Source organism: Schistocerca cancellata, chromosome 2, assembly GCF_023864275.1.
Source record: "Schistocerca cancellata isolate TAMUIC-IGC-003103 chromosome 2, iqSchCanc2.1, whole genome shotgun sequence".
Lineage (NCBI taxonomy): Eukaryota > Metazoa > Arthropoda > Insecta > Orthoptera > Acrididae > Schistocerca > Schistocerca cancellata.
The window spans coordinates 660,499,860-660,524,142 of NC_064627.1; the positions used below are offsets into that span (position 1 = coordinate 660,499,860).

The window sequence follows — 24,283 nt, forward strand, 5'->3', positions numbered from 1 at the left end:
AACAATTTGCGTTTTTCATCACTACCAAAATGTGTCGTATCATTGCCAGAAGAATAAAATATGACGATCTTCTTCAGCATAATTTATGTGAAAAACATGCTTTATATGCAGGTCTATGCAGCGTGATTGTGCGAGATGCAGACAGTGTTTCGGGTGCATCAACAATTTCAGTAATCAGTTGAAGGCACAGTGTTGCCACGGACGCCTGTTTCATGAGACGGGCCCATACTTTCACTGATGATAACGCTGGTTTTTCGTTCGAACAAACAAGGTGTGTATGAGAACTCAATGAAAGTGTGATAAAACACAGAAAAGAAAGAATACTTTAACTAAACTGACATGAAATGGTAGTGAATAAGAACAGCAATGAAAGTGACAAATGGGGTAAAATTGTAGAACAGGGAACTGTACAGAGAGGTGTAAAATTGCATAAGATTAAGAATGTTATGATTTTTTAAAACTGCATTGATTAACAAGTGAAATTTTTGTATTAAAAACATGAAGATGAAGGAAGTTTTGTAAGCGTGTAAGACTTTGAGAGTCCGTCTGTCAGACCATCAGCAATGTAGTAGTACTTTCCCAGCGCGCGCTACAGGCACCTGACACTAATGGCAGAGCTCCATACGGAGATGAGTAAGGTGCCCTTCTCTCTCTCTCTCTCTCTCTCTCTCTCTCTCTCTCTCTCTCTCTGGCTCCATCTCCATCCCTCCCCCTCCCCCATTCTCTTGAGGAGAAACTCCATGGACACAATGCTTCAACGATCGGAAGTTATTGTACTTTTTTTCGAAGCACTTAGTCTGTAATGCTTGCGCCTTTACCTCAGCTGTAGCCAGGACGTTGTGTTAACAGAAGTGTTGTCCATGTGCCTTTTTTTTCTGGCCAAATCGTAGCCCTGTATTCCCATACACCACAAGAGAATTTCCCTCACTAGACACTATAAGCAAAGAAAGGCTTGCTAAATGGTTCAAATGGCTCTGAGCACTATGGGACTTAACATCTGTGGTCATCAGTCCCCTAGAACTTAGAACTACTTAAACCTAACTAACCTAAGGACATCACACACATCCGTGCCCGAGGCAGGATTCGAATCTGCGACCGTAGCGGTCACACGGTTCCAGACTGAAGCGCCTAGAACCGCACGGCCACACCGGCCGGCTGTATGCTAAATGTTCTGCATTGGTTTATCTTCTGTGTACTAGACTAGAATGACCTGCAGCGGACCCAATGAACTCAAGCAGGTGAGACATTTCATTTTTCCATTTCAACTCATCTGCTCCAATACCATTAGTATCATATTTATTTCTAAATCGTTGACCGTGAATTCTTTTCACCAAGTGAATCTTGTGAACATGATTGAAGAAAATTGTAGAGCAGTCGAGGCTGACACGTGCTCGTGTCCCTCGGTAGAAACTGGCACACAATTGTGTAACACGTTAAAGATATTGTCACATGTGAACTCAATAACATCCTCTCTTATGCATAGCCATATTGGTGTGAGACATTAAGAGTATTTCGCGCCGTTTATATAGTGGTGGCTGGTAGACTTCAGTACAGGGGATACCCGTAAGAACCTGTGGCTAGCCTGGTCGACATTATGGTGAACAGTGTCGATGATGTTTAGATGTTTCGCTGCGTGATACATAACGCCTGTTACTCGTAACCCAGTAGGGACTGCACGAATACGTTATTCGAGGCGTATTCGAAAAGCGTGTGACTTTCGCTCATGAATTTGCGATTTTCCGTGTAATCACTTCGTTACCTTTGGTGTGGAAGACCTGGGTTCGATTCCCGGTACCTCCTCAGATTATTTTGAGGTGGGGAGGAGGCCCACTCAGCCTCGTGAGGCCAAGTGAGGAGCTGATTGAATGAAGAAAGAGTAGCATCACAACGATTAACTAACGGCTGGGCCAGTCTGTGTGGCCGAACGGTTCTAGGCGCTTCAGTCTGGAACCGCGTGACCGCTACGGTCGCAGGTTCGAATCCTGCGTCGGGCATGGATGTGTGTGCTGTCCTTAGATTAGTTAGGTTTAAGTAGTTCTAAGTTCTATGGGACTGATGACCTCAGAAGTTAAGTCCCATAGTGCTCAGAGCCATCTGAACCACTAACGGCTGGAGGGATTGGCAACATGCTGCTCACATGTCCTACGATCATACATTGTTCCTCGTACTGCCTGGTACACAGCAGTCGGCCAGTCGGAACAGGACTAAGGCCTCAGCCTTAGTGACGCACGGTTTCATCGGTGTGGATTCATGTCCTGAAACTCCGCTGTTCATTGTACACAGTTGCACAGCGTTTTAAGTCTCGACACCATTTTGTGACCTTTCTTTGTCATCGCTGTAGGCATACAAACTAGGCACAAGTCCTGATGAATCTGATCAGTTGTGAATCCTTTTGCACACAAAGGTCGAATTAGAGCACTCACTTCGCAACTACCGTCAGTCACAGTTTTCGAAGCTGTTGATGCTCGCTTTCACCCACAAACGGATACTGATTCACAGCAACAGTGTCTGTTGGTTCTTAAACATTAAAGAAAAAACTCAGGATAAAATTCTATGGGCATGTTAGAATAATGGAACCGACGTGATTAACTAGATAGGTAATGGAAGTGTGCGAGAGTCGCAGAAAAACTAAAGTTGAAACAATGAAATGGATCGGACCACTGAGAAAAGACAAGAAAGAAAGAGAGCAATAACCAAGTTTAAATAAACGACAGTAAAAATTTTAGGCAGAAAATTAACTAGCGGACGCTTGACGTGGCAGAAAAAAAAGACGAAGAAGACCAGAACAACTTGGACTGACGAGCGGAAAAAGTGGGTGTTGTAGAGAAGGGGAGTAACAACGGCACAGAGTAAAGCTACAAATTTCTGTGTGCGCTGTTCGGGTCCGCGCTGTAGGTTTTTCATGAAAACGTTGAGATAAAATCATAACAAGTGTTTTAATTGTCAATCTCTTGAATACAGTGGTATAATAGTTATGTAGAAGTAGTCCCATCCTCAGGAACTCAGCGTAGGGAGAGCAGATGTAGGAATCCCACCCCGCCGCTCATAGCAAGGTCCTAGAGGAGCTGGTTTGCCGTGGCCTTCCTCCTACCTGTTATTAAGCGCGAAGTGTGTATCTGTGTCATATGGATGACTGCGATGAGTGCTTGTACAGTGTGGTGCTGGGTTTATGCTGTCATGGGTGAAGATTAGCCTGAAGGAGAAACCCCCTTACCTACTCATTTCGGAAATGAGGCCGCCGAGCTTTACGTCCCCATACATCGGATGGATCACCATCAACTGTGTTACATGCCCTCACTCCATGAGACGTTGCGGAGAGTTTGGAATTTAATCCAGGACACAGACTAAAATACTGGCGATCAGAAACCTTACACCGCCACCTCTCCTCCCGTTTCCGATTCGAACGGGCTTACCTCCGACTCCAGCGCCACCGTACAGACATCCGTTAGCGACCTCGGCTGGGGAGACGGATGTATAATGGTTACAGAGCAGATAAACCAACGGAGAAAATCTCCTATCGGAGCACAAATAAGGCGAATATGTTCCTGTTTGTTAAACGACTCCGCCGCATTCTACCTTTGTCAGCACCTCCACAAATTTTCCCGAAAAGTTTATCATGAGAATGTATTTGCGCTCTTTTTAACATGCAAGTCAACCGTCACTCCCGCAAGCTCCCATAACTGTAACGTACCCACACCCACTAGTCCATCGCTGTGACCCATCACTCCCAGTTGTCTATTCTCACTGTCATTCGCTCTCGACTCATTGTCAATATATGTGTGTGTGTGTGTGTGTGTGTGTGTGTGTGTGTGTGTGTGTGTGTGTGTGTCTGTCACTGTCTCCTGTCTCACAGCATCACAGCCATAGTCTCCTTCATTCTGCCCTACTACTACTACCACCACCACTACTACTACTACTACTACTACTACTACTACTACTACTACTACTGTCTCCCTCCACTGTCACTGTCTCCCTCTTGCCTTCCCTTATTGCTGCTATCTCGTTCATTTGTTCCCACTGCTCCTGTCTCTCCTCACTGCCATTCTCTCTCTCTCCTCCTGGTTGTCACTGTCATAAACTCTGTCTCTTGTTATCACTGGCTCTCATCCACATCCACTTTCTCGTTCTCTTTATGTCTCTCCCACTGGCACTGTTTGCTTCACTCTTTTCCTAACGGTGTCAACTAATGTTCTACTGTTCTACTGCCTCTCTCTCTCTCTCTCTCTCTCTCTCTCTCACACACACACACACACACACACACACACACTCTGCAATTGCCTTCGCTCTTTCCAACCCACAACCACTTTCTACTATCTTCCAGAATTTATCACTTTCCGTCTCTTTCCCAATGTCACTGTCTCCTCCTCTTTAGCATAAAAAAAGCGCGAATATGTTAGCATGTCAAAATGCTTGGGAACCTTTTAAAGGTGCTGGGAAGGTAGAATGAGAAAGGTGGTACCCCTTTTTAGTCAGAGTCGTTTAATAAAAATGAGAATATTCGTCTTTTTTGTACTCCGATAGGAGCGTTTTTCCACTGGTTGCCTTCTTTTCCCTGCTACGGCAGGCCATTTAACCTATGGGTCAGTAACATTTTGGCAGTTAACTTACGTGAAATTGGAATCACGCTAAACTAATCTTCCTCCTTGGACCAGATTTTATGTGCACAAAAATTTTGCGTGTGCTTCAGTACGACAGTGCGGGGTCCCCAGAACCCTTCTGATGGTAATGGAGACACTTTACAACATATTTCTCCGTGCTGTGTCACATTATAAAATACATTTTCGCCTCACGTCATATTTCCCTTGAGTATAGGACGATGAATTCCGCCTTATGCAAGACACCTTTTCAATTTCGTTTTACACAGACATGTTTCAGCACTTTTTGTGCTATCTTCAGTGGGTTATTTTATTTTCTTACTGTTAAATTGTTGTTACATATTGACATTTAGAGAAACTTTTGGTACAAAATATTTACATTTGTGAATGAATAATTGTTGTAAAATATTATACATCATTTGTATACAGTTCCCAGTTGAGATATGTATTAACGACCTGATGCACTGTATATTGTTTATTACATTATGTCTAAAGTTCTAGTTACAGCTTAACTGGCAAAAGAGTGAATGTATGTATTAGTTTACATACCTTACATAAGGATATTGGGTATTTATGTTGGTAGCTAATCTGCTAGACAATCGGCAACTTGTCATCTGCAAACAGCAAAACATAATTTTTATTTTTCTGTTTATGATGCATTTACGAACGGAAATAAGTATATATCACGGTTTTTTTGTGTGTAACATGTCTGGGTAAAAAGAAACTGAAAAAGTGTCTTACATAAGGCGGAATTCCTCGTCCTGTTTTCATATCAAGCACGGACATAAGAAGAACTACAACACCACAAGGTGATTATTTACCTGTGTTTCTCGGAAACGGATCAAGATGTCAAGAAAATTTTCAGGTTTGTTAGAGATCGAGATCTTAGGAATATATTGTAAAAATATCGGCCATTAGCTGTGCATAGCCATCTTGAAACAGCCGGCCGGGCGAGCGGTTCTGGGCGCTACAGTCTGGAACCGCGCGACCGCTACAGTCTCAGGTTCGAATCCTGCCTCGGGCATGGATGTTTGTGATGTCCTTAGGTTAGTTAGGTTTAACTAGTTCTAAGTTCTAGGGGACTGATGACCTCAGACGTTAAGTCCCATAGTGCTCAGAGCCATGTGAACCATCTTGAAATCCACGGCTCTGTTTTGATACCCAAAAACTATGATTTCGAGTTCTCCCAGGAACCGCCCATGAGCTAAATGGTGCCTCTGTAGGTCCTATTAAGCCCACCGTAGACCACATCAAATGCAATAGGAAAGAGAGACCCGATTTACTCCATTTGTCAAAGCTGGATGAAGTGTGTAATACTCAAACTTTGACGCTGTACTGTTGGGTAGTTGCCGGATGGGTTGGCCGAGCGGTTCTAGGCGCTTCAGTCTGGAACCGCGCGACCGCTACGGTCACAGGTTCGAATCTTGCCTCGGGCATGGATGTGTGTGATGTCCTTAGGTTAGTTAGGTTTAAGTAGTTCTAAGTTCTAGGGTACTGATGACCTCAGATGTTAAGTCCCATATTGCTCAGAGCCGTTTGAACCATTTTTTGTTGGGTAGTTAGCATAAGACGATCCTTCTTTTGGGTATGCAAATGGTCTCTAGCCCAAGGGCTATCCACAACATTTGACTCCACAGTTGCATCACCAATATAACCTGATGCATGAGCTCCGAAAAAATCTCGTTTTCATGCGCTGTGTTGCGGAACATAGTAGTTACCGCATGCTGTCGGGTGCGTACCGACTGTCGCTGTCCGCTGTATGCCCGATGGGCCATCTACGTAATGGCTTTGCGTTGTTTTTCTTCATTTCCTTTTCGACTCTGGCGTAACTCTCGCAAGTCGTCCACTTTCTAGTCTTTTTGGGTGTTTCTCGACCCGAGCTTTCGACTGGCTAGAGTTTTCTATACGTCTGAGCAAATTCACGAGTCGTTCGAGAAGATATCATTCATTATTTTGTAATTTTCAGCTTAATGCCGATTTTCATTTAAATTTCGGCGAATATTTTTATTGTCTCATTTTGGGTCCCAGTAATGCTCCGCGAATTTATAACATTGCAGAAAGCTAATTCGTAACAATCGCGCGCTTACGTATACACTGGTGCGATGATGTTACCAGTAAAACAAAAACTGGACGGAAAACGCGTACCGATATGATATATCCGTTGTGGAATCAACCATTCTTTACGATTTATTAGCATCTTACTTATTAGCGACTGAAATATCACGGTATTTTGTCGCACCTGATAGTTCGATGACGAGGGAAAAGATGTTTTCACGTCGAAGCAAAACTCTGGAAACGATCTTTGTTGCCTATCGTGTGATGCAGTTGCACAGTGGTACGACTCATAGTTCAGAAGACACGACGTCATAAACAGTAAGATGTGTGGAAAAACTGATGCATCATACAAGACATGATATTCGTTATTTCGTTGGCACTAAATCTATTCGCAACACTATCATCCAACAGTATCCGCATCTGCTGCTGAATGTATTTACAAAAATATATCATTGTACGACGGAGCGGGGTGGCGCAGTGGTTAGCACACTGCACGACGACGGTTCAAACTCGCGTCCAGCCATCCTGATCTAGGTTTTCCATGATTGCCCTAAACTACTTAAGGCAAATGGCGGGATGGCCCCTTCGAAAGGGCACTGTCGATTTCCAGCTCCACCCTTCCCTAATCCGAGCTTCTGCTCCGTGTCTAATGACCTCGTTGTCTACGGGACGTTAAACGATCTTCTCCTCCTGGTACGACTCACAGTTAAAGAGAAACGGCTGAGTACTGAGATGCGTGAAAAACTGCAGCATCATACATGACGTTCTAATTTATTACTTCGAAGCCTATTCACAACTCATTTCACAAGCTGTAGCCCCATATACCACTGGATGTACCTACAGAATTATATCATTATATGGGACGTAGTTCAAGAGATATGACGTCGTAAACATTGAGCTGTGTGAAGATGAAACTGCGGAACGAAATTCTCTACAGATACAGGTGAAATACCCGTAAAAATATGTGTGAAATACGTTAAATATGTGTGAAATACGTTAAATATGTGTGAAATATGTTAAATATATGTGAAATATATTTGCAGATGGGCACGCAGGCGAAGCCCTACTAAAAATGGCACCAAATTTGGTACAGGTATTAGTTACAGTTTGGAAAAAATTACTGTGGGGATAAGAACCACCAGCCTCCTATTAGGGTGAGCGTAATAACTTGGAGAGAGGAGGACGGAGGAGGAAATGCACAGACAACGAGGGGGAAGGAAGAGATGGGCACAGATAAGGGAGGAGGACGATAGGAAGAGAGAGGGGGGGAAGGAGGAGATAAACAGACAGGTGTGGTGGAGGAAATGGACAGAGAAAGGGAAGGGGAGGGGATGGGCTGAAAGAGGGGAGAGGAGGACAGAGAATTGAAAGAGGAGGAGATGGGCAGAGGCACTGTGAAGAAGAGGTAGGAAGAGAGAGAGAGAGGGGGGGGGAGGAGAAAATGGTTGGACAAAGGGAAGAGGGGGAAATGGGCAAGAGAGAGGGAGAAGAAAATGGACAGAGAAAGGGAATAGGAAGTAATGGGCAGAGAGAGGGGATAGAAGGACAGAGAAAGGAAAGAGGAGGAGATTAACTGGGGGAATTGGGAGGTGGAGATGGACAAAGAGAGGAGGGGTAGGAGATAGGCAGACAGAGAAGGAGCAGATTGACAGAGAGCAGATTGACAGAAAGAGAATAGAGGAGGAGATAGACAGAGAGAGGGGCAGGAGGAGATTGACTGTGAGTGGGGGGGGGGGGGGGTGGAGGAGATGGACAGAGTGGGGGTGAAGGAAGAGATGGAGAGTGAGAGGGAGGAAGGAGGAGATGGAATAATATAAAATTAGACTAACTGTATAACTTGGCAGCGCCGGATACTCAGCTTGCACTAAAATAAAAACACAGTCCTTCATAAAGAAGCCGAGAAATTTTCTCGTTGCCCTCTTGCTTGGGATTGAAGTGACACAAGTCTCTAATCAACGTGAGGCGGCTGCCACGGCCCTTTACACTTGAGCCAGGGACGCGACTACATACGCTGTCTCGTCGTACGTTGCTTTCGGGTGAAGGGGAGTTTGGAAATAAGGCCGTACTGGCTGGCGTACGCAGCGTGTGGGAGTGCGCAGCGAAATCTCGGTCGAGCGGCATCCGGCAGCGGCGTCGGGCTTTCGACACGGCAGAGGTGAAGAGGCGCCGCTTCCCTCCTCGCTTGTGCTCTCTGCGCCGATATCGACCGCGGAGGCTTTTAGGGCGGGTGACGCGACGCGATTGGCCTGTGGCGACCCACGCGGGGCCTTGGCTGCGGCGGCCTTTCTTCCCTCTCCTCTCGGCGGGCCGCTCAGTGCCGAGCCGGCTGCGGAGCGGAGTGGTGTGGAGCGGAGCACAGACCAGCCCAGCCGAGCACAACGCCAGTCACCGGCCGTGTCTCACTCGCCTTGCACGACTGCTAAATATAGCGCGTTACGCGTATGCGCTAACCGTTATTTTTGCCCTCTATCGATTCCGTCACTACAAGCTGTGCATTCCAGATCGCGTTTCTTTTACTCACTGCATCCAGGGTTTCTTTGTGCGAGACAGTAACGCGTCCGTCGAACTTTTATCGCTTTGTCCCATACCTTCTTGACTGTGATTCGAGTGTTCGAAGCTGCTACAATTTGTTTTACTGTCCTTCCTTGTCCACAGCAACACAATTGGATTAGACATGGGGACACTCATTAATGTTTGGGACCTAGCTCACCAGTGGTGGCTCATGTAAAATTTTACCAGTGTGCTACAATTTGGTGGCCTATAGCCTTTTGACGTAAAAAGGGCGGCAATCTAACTAAACTGAATATATTTATTTTATGCATATAAACGGAACTGTTTAAATATATTTAAATCTTATAATCAATTGTTTAACATTGCGAGGAATAGAACAACATGAAAATTTTTTGGTAGTTGCCAGAATCGAACCACTCGCCCGCAGAATCGCTGCGGCAGCTGTTCCTCAAAACCTCTTTATGCTCCGCACATGCTTAACAATATTACCTGCAATTTCAAAGAAAAATACTGACATGGTGAAGTGATCAGCGTAGCACTCGTAGTACTGGCAGGGATTACGTCACAGCAGAGCATGTACAGTCGAAAACAGAGAGCTCTGTCTCCCTTTTCTGAGATGACCGTAGCGCAGCTGACCATTTCAGCACTCGACGCTGGTTTCAAGTTATGTCGGAGAGATGCTAAAAAACATGTTTACGCCCATTTTATTTGTATGCTAGCACACAGTCGGAGAGAGAGAGAGAGAGAGAGAGAGAGAGAGAGAGAGAGAGAGAGAGAGAGAGCGTATTTTTAGTACGATGTCGGCTCGCATTCGAAGAGAGATGACATAATTGAAGTGCGATATTTACATTGTGCTGCAGCACATTAGCGCATGAGTGGATGCCTCTGTAGCTCATTGTTGACTGGTCCTTTTTGGGGCCCGATTCTTTTTGCTCGTTCACTACTCTTTTTTTTCATCAAATTATATAACACCATATATCTGCATCAAATGTAATTTTTTTTCATACAACCTTTAATTAAAAATGAAAAGTTATTTCTTAAATATTGCTACTGCATATTCGTTAACTTACTTGTACATTTGTTCACATACAGTACATGCAGTGTAAATGAAATTTAAAAAAAATACTGCTATTGTGATTCGTAACAGCGACTTTACGGTTACAAAATTCTCATTCATTGCTCAAAAGCGTGTAATCAGAATAATTGCTGGAGCTTATCCAAGATCATCCTGCAGACACGTATTTAAAGAGCTAGGGATCTTCACTGTAGCCTCACAATATATATATTCACTTACGAAATTTGTTATTAACAATCCGAACGAATTCAAAAGTAATAGCAGTGCACATGGCTACAACGCTAGGAGAAAGGTTAAGTCTAACTTTGGCTCAGAAGGGCGTAAATTATGCTGCCACCCACAACAGTCTTTGGTCACTTACCTAATAGCATCAAAAGTCTGACAGATAGCCATATAGCATTTAAAAGGAAATTAAAAGGATTTCTTAATGGCAACTCCTTCTACTCATTAGATGAATTTTTGGATATAGTAAATGGGTAATTTCCCCAACCCCCACAAAAAAATATTTTGTGTAATGTAATATCTTGTATAGGCACCTTTTATTAACCTGACACGTTCCACATCATTACGAAGTGTCGTATTCATGATCTATGGGACAAGTTCTAATCTAATCGACTACTCTATACTGTTTCTCATAGGCACCTTCAAACGTTCCGATCGTCCGTGCGAGGCGTGGGATAAATCACGCGACGCACTGCTCCGTAGATTTAATGGGAAACGTTTCGTGCCAGACCCAGATTAATTCTCTGCATTGTCACATCAGCCATCAGGGTCGCCAGCCCCGCTTCGACACGTGACACAGGGTAAAATTTCTCACTAATCCAAATGTGAATAATTAATGTCCTTTAGCGTTCCAAGTACTTTCAGAAATATTCCGAGATTCGACTACTGGACCGGAGCGTGTCACCACTAACAGTTTATAATGCGCCACCAACTGGCTCTTAGCGAAGATAACCTCCAATAACAAAACAGGAATACAGTTCAACGTCAGTATATTAAAAAGTTCTCAAAAACACAACACTCTAACACTCACGAAAAAAAGAGGGATGTTAGGAAAGTAAGGTACGATCAGTGGCGAAATCGAAACCATAGTGAAAATCAAAAATGTTTCATTTGCAACAGTTTGCTACACCTTCCGGGCTGCTTCTCTCATAGTCGTCGCTCCGACTTAGAGATGTGTCGTACTAGCTTTTTACCAACTTTCCAACACCCTCGTCATAGAGGGCAGTTGCTTGCACTTTTCGCCACTTCTCTGCGCTGGTCTGTGCCAAAATGTTGTTTTCGTAGCCAGCGGTTCATGTGAGCAGACAGGAACATCACAGGGAGCCAAGTCCGGGCTGTATCGTGGGTGACAAAACACTTCCCAACGAAAACACTTGAAGGGATGTCCTCGTTGTCCCTGCGGTGTGCGGCCGAGAATTGTAATGAAGAAGGAAAGCATGTCTAGGGACATGATGTGGGGTTGCATGAGTCAGGCGAAACCTCCCAGCGGGCACGCATACTTGGCGGGGACGCGATTTTGTAGGCATCTTTACGCGCTCATTGTGCTCTCAGAACTGAAGAAGAGCGACTGACGCGATCTACGGACATGCTAGAGACACTGCCCAAAGCTTCTGTGCAAATCCTCATAGCATTTTCATTGTCGTTTCCATTTCGCGACGTATCAGATCTTTCTTTTCGAATAGCCCTGATAGAATTTATAAAGGTTTAAATCTCTCCCAGTCCGCTTCGTTCAGCGAACACTACCTTCACCTACCTAAAAACGCTAAAGATCAGTCTTCCTATCGAGCACTTGCACACTCTGTATAAATTAACATACGACAAAAAACCGTAAAAGGACTAACCAGAATTCCACGCCCACACACACGATAAAACACTTCCCAATCCTATAATTTTTCCGCATTTGAAAAGTAATTTTGTTGACTGCGAAGTATCACTTACTCCTAACTTTATATAAACTACTTACAACGCCAACTCGTCGTAAAACGCCTTCGACTTGTTACCTCCTCAATTCTACCAGATCAGCCAGGCGACTCGCGATTACACGAGCTGCTGACCTCACTCCGAAATTTTTATAACGTTCAGGATTCACAAACATTCACAATCAGGAGTAGGAATGTAGGCATTTCCGTTGGCCATTTTGCGCTACTTCTAATAGCGCTTCTGAAAGCTCATTACTAGCGAGGTACACCTACCGTTCTAGCGACGTCACTCGTCCATGAACCGGCCCCTTACACCTCCAACCCAACCGATTTAGGATGATTAAGGAATGACCAGCCCATCATCTCCACGCCGGAGAAAATCACCTCTTCCACTTGATACAGAAACTGGCCCTCATGGCCGCAATACCGGACAGGAACAGCATATAGGAACGACCCGGAGATGGTATGTTACAGTCTATGCACAGGTGCAAATGTACTGCGATGTGGTTGCCGTCACTATGGGAACAGCTCAACATAGCATCGCTGTGAAGCTCCTCCAGTTCATTCAGTGAACCCATACACGAGGTAGACATCGGCCAATAGCAGACCTATACATACTGCTGCGTGTCACTGTAACGTACCCTAACACTGACTGAGAACAAACGCGCGACAGATACGATCAGTACTGAATGCAAGCTTGAGGGCGAAGAGTAAACTGGGCGGAAACCTTGTCAACAGAAAATGCCGTGAGGTGTGTGGAACAACGTTTACGGTCGACATTTGCACTGCTGTGCATGTATTTCCAGGGAAATACAGATTCAAAAATAAATTGGGATAAGAAACAAACCAAACGCAATTACTCTGTAACGAGCAACCGGAGAGCGCGTGTCCGTATACCAAAATATTCCGTAAACATCTGAACAATCTTCGAAATTGGTCGCTGGAGTTAGAGTTCACCATGTGTGTATTTGGTGCTAATGAAATCCACAGTACAGAGCGAGGGGAGCACTATTTACGAATGCTGGAGTAGTATTTGACAGTACTATCGTTCATCTATCCATGTTCCAAGTGTCGAGAATAGTTGCTACTATCTTCAGTTAGGATATCGGTTAATCGCTCTCTTGTTGCTTTTTCCCGCAGGTCAGTGCAAGTTTCCAACAGACAGGAACCTGATCGAAACCGAAAAAGGAGATTCAAGTTTTTAAAACTGACACGTAGCGTTCACCGCTTCCGTAGCCAAGGTCATTAACTTACTCAGAATGTAACGACAGTAATTTCAGTAATGGGTACTGGGAAATGGCCATTGTAAAAGAGAATCTTTCTTCCCAAAATATGTTATTGTTTTCTTAGATTCTTCTTAAAAACTGCGTACGCCCTCGCGTGACATGCGGTGGGTCCACTACGTGAAATCATCCCAGGTATTCACTTCGCCGTGCGGTTCTAGGCGCTGCAGTCCGGAACCGCGGGACTGCTACGGTCGCAGGTTCGAATCCTGCCTCGGGCATGGATGTGTGTGAGGTCCTTAGGTTAAATAGTTTTAAGTAGTTCTAAGTTCTAGGGGACTGATGACCTAAGATGTTAAGTCCCATAGTGCTCAGAGCCATTTTTATTCACTTCGTTTCAGTATCGAACGCACTTTGTGTGAAAGTGTAACTTGGTGTTGGAAAATTTTACAGGAAGTAATGTGCCGAGGCTTCAGTATCCAAGCAGTTTCACTACACGTGTAAGGAACATTTACGACAACTTTAGCTGAACGAAACTCGAACTGAAACTTCCTGGCAGATTAAAACTGTGTGCCGGACCGAGACTCGAACTCGGGACCTTTGCCTTTCGCGGGCAAGTGCTCTACCATCTGAGCTACCCAAGCACGACTCAAGCCCCGTCCTCACAGCTTTACTTATGCCAGTACCCGAGTTCGAGTCTCGGTCTGGCACACAGTTTTAATCTGCCAGGAAGTTTCATATCAACGCACACTCCGCTGCAAAGCGAAAATCTCATTCTGGAAACTCGAACTGTAAAGAAATGTGGACAGGCGACAGACGTAACTCAGTGGTATGGAATATCTGTGACTTCACAGACAGGAGAACAGGGAGACGGTTCACTCTTGACATTCACATCACGCACCGAAGCCTTCACCATCGTACGTGACTGCAGGGAGAGAGCCGGATTCATTTCGGAACCCTCGTACAGTACAACCACATCAGAAGCCAGTTAAATGCCTTTTCTGAAATCTCTCTTCCATTCCGTTCCGCATTTACAGTTTTTACACTATAGGGATTGCGCTACATATTTCTGAGCTTTCTTCCGGCCATTGACGCGTGCTCTTTTGTACAAAATTGCAGTGTGTGTGTGTGTGTGTGTGTGTGTGTGTGTGTAACTTGGTAACATATCACAGCCATTAGCAAAATATTCTTGAGACAACAGACAGTTAAATAATAGTTGTCTGGAGTATCCTCTTTGAGAACTCTTTTGCAGCAGTTTCGAGGTTAACTTTACGCTTGCAGAGGTTTTGCGTTCACTACTGTGGAATGCTTCGCAAGTGACCAAAATTGTGTTTTTATCTATCACGACCATCCTTTGAGCTAAAACTGAAATACCTATCACTTCCACAGCGTAGCTCACAGGTTAAATGTGTCATTAACCATTCATTCTAATGCTTGCTGGACACCCCGAGCGGCATGTAATCTGTCACATGGTGTTTGTTTACACAATGTTTCTGTCTTAAACATGCGAATTAGTCCCTTGAAGGGCTAATCAATGCGTGCATCTGCACCACTAGATCTGCACCACTAGATCGTGGGAGCTAGAGAACCTCGTAAAGTGTGTTACCATTGAAGCCAACGGAGCAGCGAGCGTCACATCTGACGCTGGGGAATACTTTCGCTTTCTCCTTTCCCCCTCCTCTCTCCCATCCTTCCCCTTCCCCCTCTCTTCCTGACACTGTTCTTCGCACAGTCGAAGCCAGAGTTCGACTTGGCTTTACTTCAGTTATACGCGGAACCTAAAATCTCAGGACGATTGGAAATATGATCCAATTTCGGTTTTCATCTATTCCCACGGCTATACATCGTTTTCAGCGCGGCTAATTACAGATGTTTATCAGTGGTGGCGTGGTGTGAAAGCTATTAATTTTTCACTTTCAGTGTAACGTCAACGAAATGAGGTCTCCAACCATATAATACAAAAGATGGCGCTGAGTACAGGAGCTGAAATAAGATATTACAGGATTGTTGTAAGACAAGTCGGTTTTTATGCTTCGTAGGTGCTGTGCATGAATCGAAAAGGGGGATGGGTTGACAGACAGATTCAACTGAGATCCAGTAAAGAAGTGTACGACATGATGCAACCGATAACAAACAAAAAGAGACTACTGTTCCTCGAGCACATCTTTCATGTGGAGTATGTTTATCTCACGAAGAAAATCCGAAATTTTGTAAATCCGAAGTCACTTCAATTAAGAAAGCGCCAGGAGCGTGTGAGATCTCTAACAAAGAGACCACACTGCAGTAGGATTATTGTAATTTTTTATATTTATGGCGCGTCAAGTTCTGAACTCAAATATCAGTGGCCCAAAACATTTACATGCAGCTCTCAAAAATTCTCGAGAAAATCGAGTTTAAAGTTGCCCGAGCGACTTTGATTCATTAATGGTAAGACGACTGTGGGCAGGCCGCATAGCTCTATTGGTAGCGCTTGGGAGCAGTAATCGACAGGCCACTGGTTCGAGTCTTGTTTCTGTCATTATTTATTTTTATGCAGTTCGAAGATCGACCCTATTTGAATATAAAATTCGTCAAACATATAATAATTAACACCTATTTATCTCGTTTTTATGAAAAAGTAATGTTAAATGGGGAGGAAACGCGTTAATAGGGAGAGCTACTCTTTGCGGAAAGAATTAACATAAACGCTATCGCTACCAACAGAGCCACACGTTCGGATTTAATTCAAACCATTAGGATCCTCGAGATTCTACCAGTTTATGTAATGGACCTTGCAGAAAACCCACTTTCCTCCAAATGCGTCTTACGCTGAATGGATAGTATTTGGAAGAGACAGGTGGCTTCGACTACACAGAAAAAAAACTGGTGTACTAGAAAAGTATTCGAATAGGTAGATTCGCAGCAGCTTTGCTACAGGATGATTATTTTTTTCGATAACGATATTTCCACAACTGTCTTTTTTCATTATTATGAGAAGTACGATTGATATTCGACATTCAGGCAGCGTTTAAGAAATGAAAATTTGTACAAATATTAGTTAAAAACAATAATGTGATAATTTCGTTACAGTATTTAGTCAGCTTGAACCGCTTCTTACACTGTGATCATGCTCTTTCTCTATAAATTAGAGGAGAGGAAACGGTTACAAGGGTAATTGGTAAAAAGTGGTTACCTATTCCTTCGCGCTAGTCACAGTTGCAAAATAAGAAACAGCCGTAAGGAGAACTATCAGCCTGCATGCGAAACATTCTGTCTCTACGTATGTAGACCTGTTAAATTCATGCGTAACGGCCTCGCTTCAGTGCAAACACACGTATTTGTCGTTAGCCAACTTGCAGTTAAACTAATGAGGATCGTTAGAAAGTAACGGCGCAGTGACGTGTCACTGACATAAAAGTTCTTTAACCAATGCAATACAGAACACACATACCTGTTATCATCGAAAATGTGCATAAATTTTAGCGACACTTTTACGTTGTCTTCACCAAAAGTTTGCGTTATAATAATTAATCCCTTTTGAAACAGGGTCTGGTATTTCTTATATGTCTTTTAATCGCGGGGGACAACGTTCCAAGTCCTCTCTCTCTCTCTCTCTCTCTCTCTCTCTCTCTCTCTCTCATATATATAAGCATTGGCCATGTCCAGAGGGTAGACAGGCTAGTAAACTTCTTGCTCAGCCAAGAAACTCCGTATTGGTCCTACGGAATGTCACTGAGCACTGTCGTCACGCAGATGGTAGACCCGTATGGCCTGCCACTACACTCTTTTGTATCCGGATACGTCACGAATGCTATGGAGGACTTCTAGACAGCTGTAGTTGCTGGTGGCGCGGCTGTCTAGTGTGTACTTAGCTGCACGTCGTCGCGGTAGTCAGAAAGAAAGAGCAAGCGACGTAACCTACACCTTGTTCCGAACCTTTTGCTCCTGGGAAACACAAAAGCTTCCGTTGCGACACTTGGATTCATTTCTTATTTTTATAAGGGGTCGTACCCGCATACCTACCTCTTGTCGTCAGTGACCATAGCTGTCTCCAGAAACGAGCACAGCAGCACGCCCCATACGACCTCGACAGAACTACTACCACGTCACTCTCTGGCATTTGTTGCCTTGATGGGTAACATTAGGAAGAATAATAATCTCACATGCTCATGTAACTTTTTTTTGCACACGTACCCATATTTCCGTGTACAGATCCCTAGTCACAAAAAAATTCAGGAGCTTTTTGTAAAGATCTACATCTGCATACGTACTCGCCATACCATTGTGAAGTGCATGGCAGAGGGTACTTAGCATTATACCACGTGTTAGAGTATTTTCGTGCTACAGGCGCATATGAAGCGCAGGAAGAATGCTGACTGACGGTTTTAAATGGCTTGTTGCGCACTTGATTAGTCTATCGTTGTCTTCCTGATTCTTGCGAGGGGTTTCTTCGAAGCGGTTGTCTGATAATGTGTTTACTGTTACTTCACAAGACTGTTTGTCTTTACCACTGGTAAGTTCGACAGTAACGGCACTATAATACTCCATTGGGATACTCCCAAAGCTAATTTTACATTTACAGGGTTTTTCCTGTTACGAACGACTTGCTGACTTCTGTCTGCTAGGAAGTCCTGCATACAGTTCAAACATGGTCCGCTACTGGGAAATTATGTTTTTTATTCACTAAACGGCAGTGTGGATCGAATGCCTTCCAACAGTACAGGAATACGGCATCAACTTTGAGCCATTGTCTATGGCGGCGTGGTTAGTTTAAAACAGCGCTGTTAGTTCCAGAAAATCTCCGTCTGCGGAATAGCGCAGATTTTGGTTCTCCTGAACGATCGTAATGCGCGAGTATAAAAGATGTTTCATAATTCTGCAACATATTGACATCAGTGATATAGACCCATACATGTGCAACTATGCGACGGTACAGCTATACAGTGGAAACTATAGGGGAAGACAGAAATTAAACTCACAAGTAACGAACAACGTTCGCTGCAGTTCTTACTGTGAGATGAAGTTGGCATAGAAGAGGAAACTGTTGCTGGCTGTAGACGACGGGAAAGAAAGAAAATCTGTTGATTGTTCTTCAGAATGCGAATGAAGTAGGCCTATACCTTTTTGAAATGATTTGGAACGCTTCGATGCTGCAGCGAACTGCAATGAACGGCTGCTAGAATGCGAGCAACTTCTTCCGCAAAATTTCGTTCTCTAATTACATGCCATGACCAGGAACAAATTGTCGTCAAACTATCGGTTTCTGTTCCTTATGACCATCTTCAGATCTGTCAGGAAAGAGAAACCAAATACAACCGCTGGCCAATATTCATCTTGTAGAGAAGTAATTATGAAATAAAAAACTATAGTACTTTCTCGTTCACACAGAAAACACGAGCTTAAGAAGAAGATAAAACGTACCTGACTAAAAGAAAAGCTACCTTTTATTATCATAATATAATCAAACCAATATGGCATCTTCGTAAGTTACAAAGTTAGTTTGTTTGACATCGCGGAACAAGCATAGTACTGCCGAGCAAACCATGCCACGGCGTGGTGAGAGTCATAATGTGAAGGACGTAGCTGTTCTTAGCAAACTGGGGTACAGTTACGACAAGAAAATAAATTTGTCACGTAAAGTCGCCAGGTGTGGCCACTGTAGACATGTGAGACATCTACGTTCTAGGAAAAACTATCCTGTAACTAAAATGTGTTATAAATTGTTGCAGTAGTAGTACTTCAAAATAGGCAAATGCAATTCTTTTTTTGGAGGGAAATGTATGTCACCATGTGGTGCCGAAAAACGATGGCGGTAACTTTCTTCTTCTTCTTCTTCTTCTTCTTCTTCATTTTCTTGAGCATCGCTTTGACCTGTAGATCATATGCGTTGTCTACATTCCTCCTTCAGTCATTTCTGTTCCTGGCTTTTGGGGTCCGTTTTCCTTTTCTAAGGGCTGTCGCCTCCGCATCACTGTCGATATCATCCTTCCGTCTTTTTCCTGTCTTTCTTCGGCGCATTCTGCCTTCCACGGATCCTGAGACTGCTACTCATGGTTAGTATTTCCTCTTTCGTCTTAATTAGGTCTCGTGCCCACATCAGTCTTATTTTCTTTTAACCTTCGGCCAATATCAGTTTATGGAATATAGGTCTACCAGTTTCTGGTTCTTTAATATCCTCCATTCCTGTTACTAGGTGTCCCTTTTGGCGCCATGTACAAAAATGACTTCTTCAGTTGTCAGGTGCGTACCATCGTTGAGTGCCTTGCTCGCCACCATGTGTTCAGTTTTTTCCCCATTAATTTGTAGCCCTGCTTTACTTGCAATATTTCTGTAAAAACGTGTCATGAGTTGCAAGTCCTCTTTACTGCCACTTACCAGAACAACATCGTCTGCATATGGAAGCCGGTTTATTGTGCTGTTACCCAGTCTTTTTCGAGCTGAGTTTAATTTTTGGTGTTCGCAGTCTATCTTTACTAAAATTAAGAAGTATCGAAGATAATTCGTCTCCTTGCCTAAGGCGAGTTGTCTTCAAAATGTAGTAACTTAAGATAACACTAATAGCGTACCATTTCACATAATCTGTATAGAATCACCGCTGCAATGCCGTTCATGAACCGCAGCACTACTGAGTGAATCAAAAGATTAACGTACAAATTCGCAATGAGGCTGCGTGGGATAACCACGAGAGTGTTCCTGTGTAGAGCGATTTAAGCTGATTTTCTCCACTGACGGGGAAAAAAATCGAAACACCAGGTAGTTGATAGGCGTGTTTCTACATCTGAAACAAGACGTCTATTCAGATTTTGGGCCAGTCGCATAAGAATGGCCCTAGTGGTGCTACCATGAGCATACAAATTAACTTCGTTTTAAATACACGCTGTAACAGTCGTGAGCGTTAGTTACTTTGAGGTTGGACGTGGTGAGTTGATGTTAGTCAACAATGCGTTTAAGCCGATAAAAACGTCACTATCAGCACTTCATTAAGTTTGAACGAGGTCGTGTAATAGGGCTAGCAGAAGCTGGACGTTCCTTCTGCATTATTTCAGAAAGACTTGGCGGGAATGTAGCCACTATACATGAGTGCTGGAAGCGGTAGTCAGGGGGAGTGTACGGTCGTAACAAGACTGGTCTCTAGACGGCCAAGTAGCACTACCCAAAGAGAAGACAATCATGTTCAGTGTATGGCTTGGGGCGCATCGTACTGCTTCTGCAGCTGCAATATAAGCAGCAGTTGGCACCACAGTGACACAACGAACTGTTACAAATTGGTTACTTCAAGGACAGCTCCGAGCCAACCACCCTATACCGTGGCCGTGTGTTGGTTAGGAGGAGGCCAGGTGAGGGCCTGCAACCAACCTCTCTGTGTCCTAGACACACTGGACCTACATCTTGAGTTACGGTCTGGTGTACGATTTCATATTACAGGAAGAACACACTCGTGGGTATCCCACCTAGCCTCACTGTGAATTTGTACGTTAATCTTTTGATTCACCCTGTAATGCTGCGGTTCATGAACAGCATTGCAGCGAGTGTTTTCCGGCTTTAGCGTCGTCCACAGCCAGCATTAACACTTCCTGTATTCACCGAGCGAGTGCATCACGCATGGAACTCCATCCCAGAAACTGACATCCGGCAACTGTTCAACACAATTCATGCACTTTTGTATGCTTGCATTCGACATTCTGGCAGTTAGGTCTGTTACTAATGCACCAGCATTTCACATTTGCAATGGCTTCTCTCGCTTGCGTTAACCTGTGATCTTGCAATGTTAATCACTTACATATGTTACCTAGACAAATGTATTCACGATAATTCATTACTGCACGTGAATTATTTTTTGATGTTGCGATTTTTTCCCGCCGTTGTATTTCGGAATTTCTGACTGTACTTAAGGCTGCAGCGCAAGTGCATTTCGTATGTACGGTGTGTGAGGCAGCCGCAGAACCACGACTGTGTTGGGGTATCCCTGGTCACGCGAGAAGCGGACGGTTAACCGTAGGGTGGAAGGCGATGCGGGAGGCGCGCGCCGAGCACAGCACAGCGCAGCGCAGTGCAGTGGCGCGTCTTGCGGAGCGGCGAGCAGCGGGCGCCGGCTGCGGCTGCCATTGTGTGGCCCGGCCTGGCTTCGCCTTTCTCCGGCCCGCTTTCCACGTGCTTCGCGGCGCCTCTCTCCTGTGCTATCACTCGCCAGCCGATGCTGCCAGCGCCCACACGCACACTGCGTTTCTCCCGGACACGCGGATTCGGGGGCTGTCCCCAAATTTCACTGACAGCGTGGCACGCAACTCGGAGGGAGGTGCCCCGGCGTAAAAGCTCGGGGTATAACCGACCCATATTACGGAGACATCGCATCCTTCTCTGATTCAGTCTCGCGCAGACGCGGATCCAGGATTTGGATCGGGGAGAGGGGCGGAGGAATAGGGGGGGGGGGGGGGACATGGTTCTCTGTTGGTAGTCTCTCTTCGCTTCCCCTCCCCCTAATCCCCTTCTCCAAGCACATATTACTTTTATTTGCAGTGACACACACTTCTAACGCGTTATGTCTACGAATTTAATAGCAAACGATAAAATATTTTAGCGTAATAATAGTAACATCATGAATATTAAAAAGGCGAATAATTGGGAAATTAAACGGTCATATGGCATTATTGGTTTAATTTAGCCGCCTGGTGCAAGTCTTTCTAATTGAAGCCACGTCGGCCGCTTGCACCTCGATGAAGATGAGCTGAAATGGTAATGCAAGCACAAACATCCAGACCCTGAGCTAAAAAACCTTTGACACGGTCGGGAACCGAACTCGGATCCCGCGATCTAGAGGCAGCGATGCTAACCACTAGACTACGAGCTGTGAACTTCATTAAGGAAATATTGGGACTATAAAAAATGATGGAACGTTGGAAATTACGAAGTAATGATGAAATTCATCGAAACATAGAAAAAATACCAGAATTAATGAGAAAAAAGAAGACTGTTAATAGTTCGACGTTTATATGGAATACAAAACAGTAGAGTAACCAAAAATATTTTCAGATATTCATGGGCTAGAAAGTCAAGTTGAATCGACGAAGAAGAAAAGCATATGGGAAAAAATATGAAAGTTGAAAAAACAGATACGTGTCTCTAGAAAATGTATTGAATACGGAAGGGTTGCAAGGTAGGAGACTGAAAAAAAATCAGATATGAAGTAATCAGAAGACAGGAAGAAAGAAAACATAGTGAAGAGATCAAAGACTACTGGAAGAAAAGAATGATGATGATGCTAAATGGATGCTGGGAGACAATACACCAGAAATCACAACTGTCGAGAAAAAGATCGCGTTAAGGGAATTTGGCACTACAAAATTGAGAGTTGACTCGTAGCGTGAGTTGTCGTGTGTTGATACATTGGTTTCAGATTCTTTAGCCTGTAGCGAACTAACGACGACTCCCTTACAGGATTCTAGCTTTGCACTGGCTGCATGATCAGGATAAAGAAGATAAATGTTCAAATGTGTGTGAAATCTTATGGGACTTAACTGCTAAGGTCATCAGTCCCTAACCTTACACACTACTTAATCTAATTATCCTAAGGACAAACACACACACACACACACACACACACACACACCCATGCCCGAGGGAAGACTCGAACCTCCGCCGGGACCAGCCGCACAGTTCATGACTGCAGCGCCCCAGACCACTCGACTAATCCCGCGCGGCAAAGAAGGTAACGAAATTAGAATTATATTAATACCTTCAGCTGCTAACGGGCGTCGATATGTATCAACTGGGACAGGTGAAAATGTGTGCCTCGACCGGTACTCGAACCCGGGATCTCCTGCTTACATGGCAGACACCCTATCCATCTGAGCCACCGAGGGGACAGAGGATAGCGCTAATGCAGGGACTATCTCGCGCACGCCTCCCGCGAAACCCACACTCTCACCTTGTTTGTCCACACACTACTTCATAGTGTCCCACCCCAACACACTCATTACTCGTGGAAGACATTCTTACCAAGTCCCGTAAGAGTCCGGGGAATATGTTTGCATCCGCACAGAAGAAGAAGGTCATGGCTGGTGTTACCAGAACTATATACTTATATGGATATGGTGTTTGTTTTTCGGACATGTCCGAAAGAACACACACCATATCCATGTAAGTATAAAGAAGATAACGGTTGTGAGGAGAAGCATCCAGAGACTTCGGTTTTTCTTAAATCTCTGTCGTTACTGAAATCCATGGCTCTGGTGATCAATAGAATTTCCTGTCAAACTGCACGTCTAGAAAAAACGTCCGTTGCGTTTAATATGAAATGGAGTTTAAGTGAAACTTTTAATTTTGGTGTACTGTTGTGAAATACTGCTCATCGATAAACGACACAGGAAGGATATACGGGAGCAGCGCTTGGCGAGGGTATAGCTGGCCAGCTAACTAGACGACTGTGAAGAGGCCAGTTTCGAACAGTAGGCGCTAATCACCTGTGTGTTGAATCAATTCGCGAACGACGTGTGGGCATGGAGCAGCCAGTGAGCTCGAGAACAGTGCTGCCGCACCGGAGGTAACTGGTTGGACGCTTTGTCGACACTCGTAACAAACTACGCCGTTCTGTGCGTTCTGAGACCTTGAGTGCTGAATTACCATGAGGCCAGAGACGTCAAGTTGCAGCAAATTCACTATTTGAACGTAGTTTTCGTCTGACTCGATATTCGTGCTTGTGAGAAACCTTTCCACTTACGTATACCAGTAACCCGTACGCGGGAAATAAAGGCGTAAAGGAGACGCATTGTGTACGACTAGTTAGTCGGGATCTGGGCCCATAGATTCCATTAGAGATTATTAATTCCTTGTTATTATCACTTGGACCGCTGCAGAGTCTATTCCTCGTAATAAAAAAAATTCCTGGGCAGTTGGTTATTGCTCCTGAGTATCGTGTAACTCCTT

At 44.4% G+C, this 24,283-nt stretch overlaps 1 protein-coding gene across 1 annotated transcript in view; it reads left to right on the forward strand.

Moving 5' to 3' along the window:
- Positions 1 to 24,283, forward strand: part of LOC126162353 (probable ribonuclease ZC3H12D) — a 582,391-nt gene that overhangs the window by 88,690 nt on the left and 469,418 nt on the right. The gene's annotated exons all lie outside the window — the stretch shown is intronic.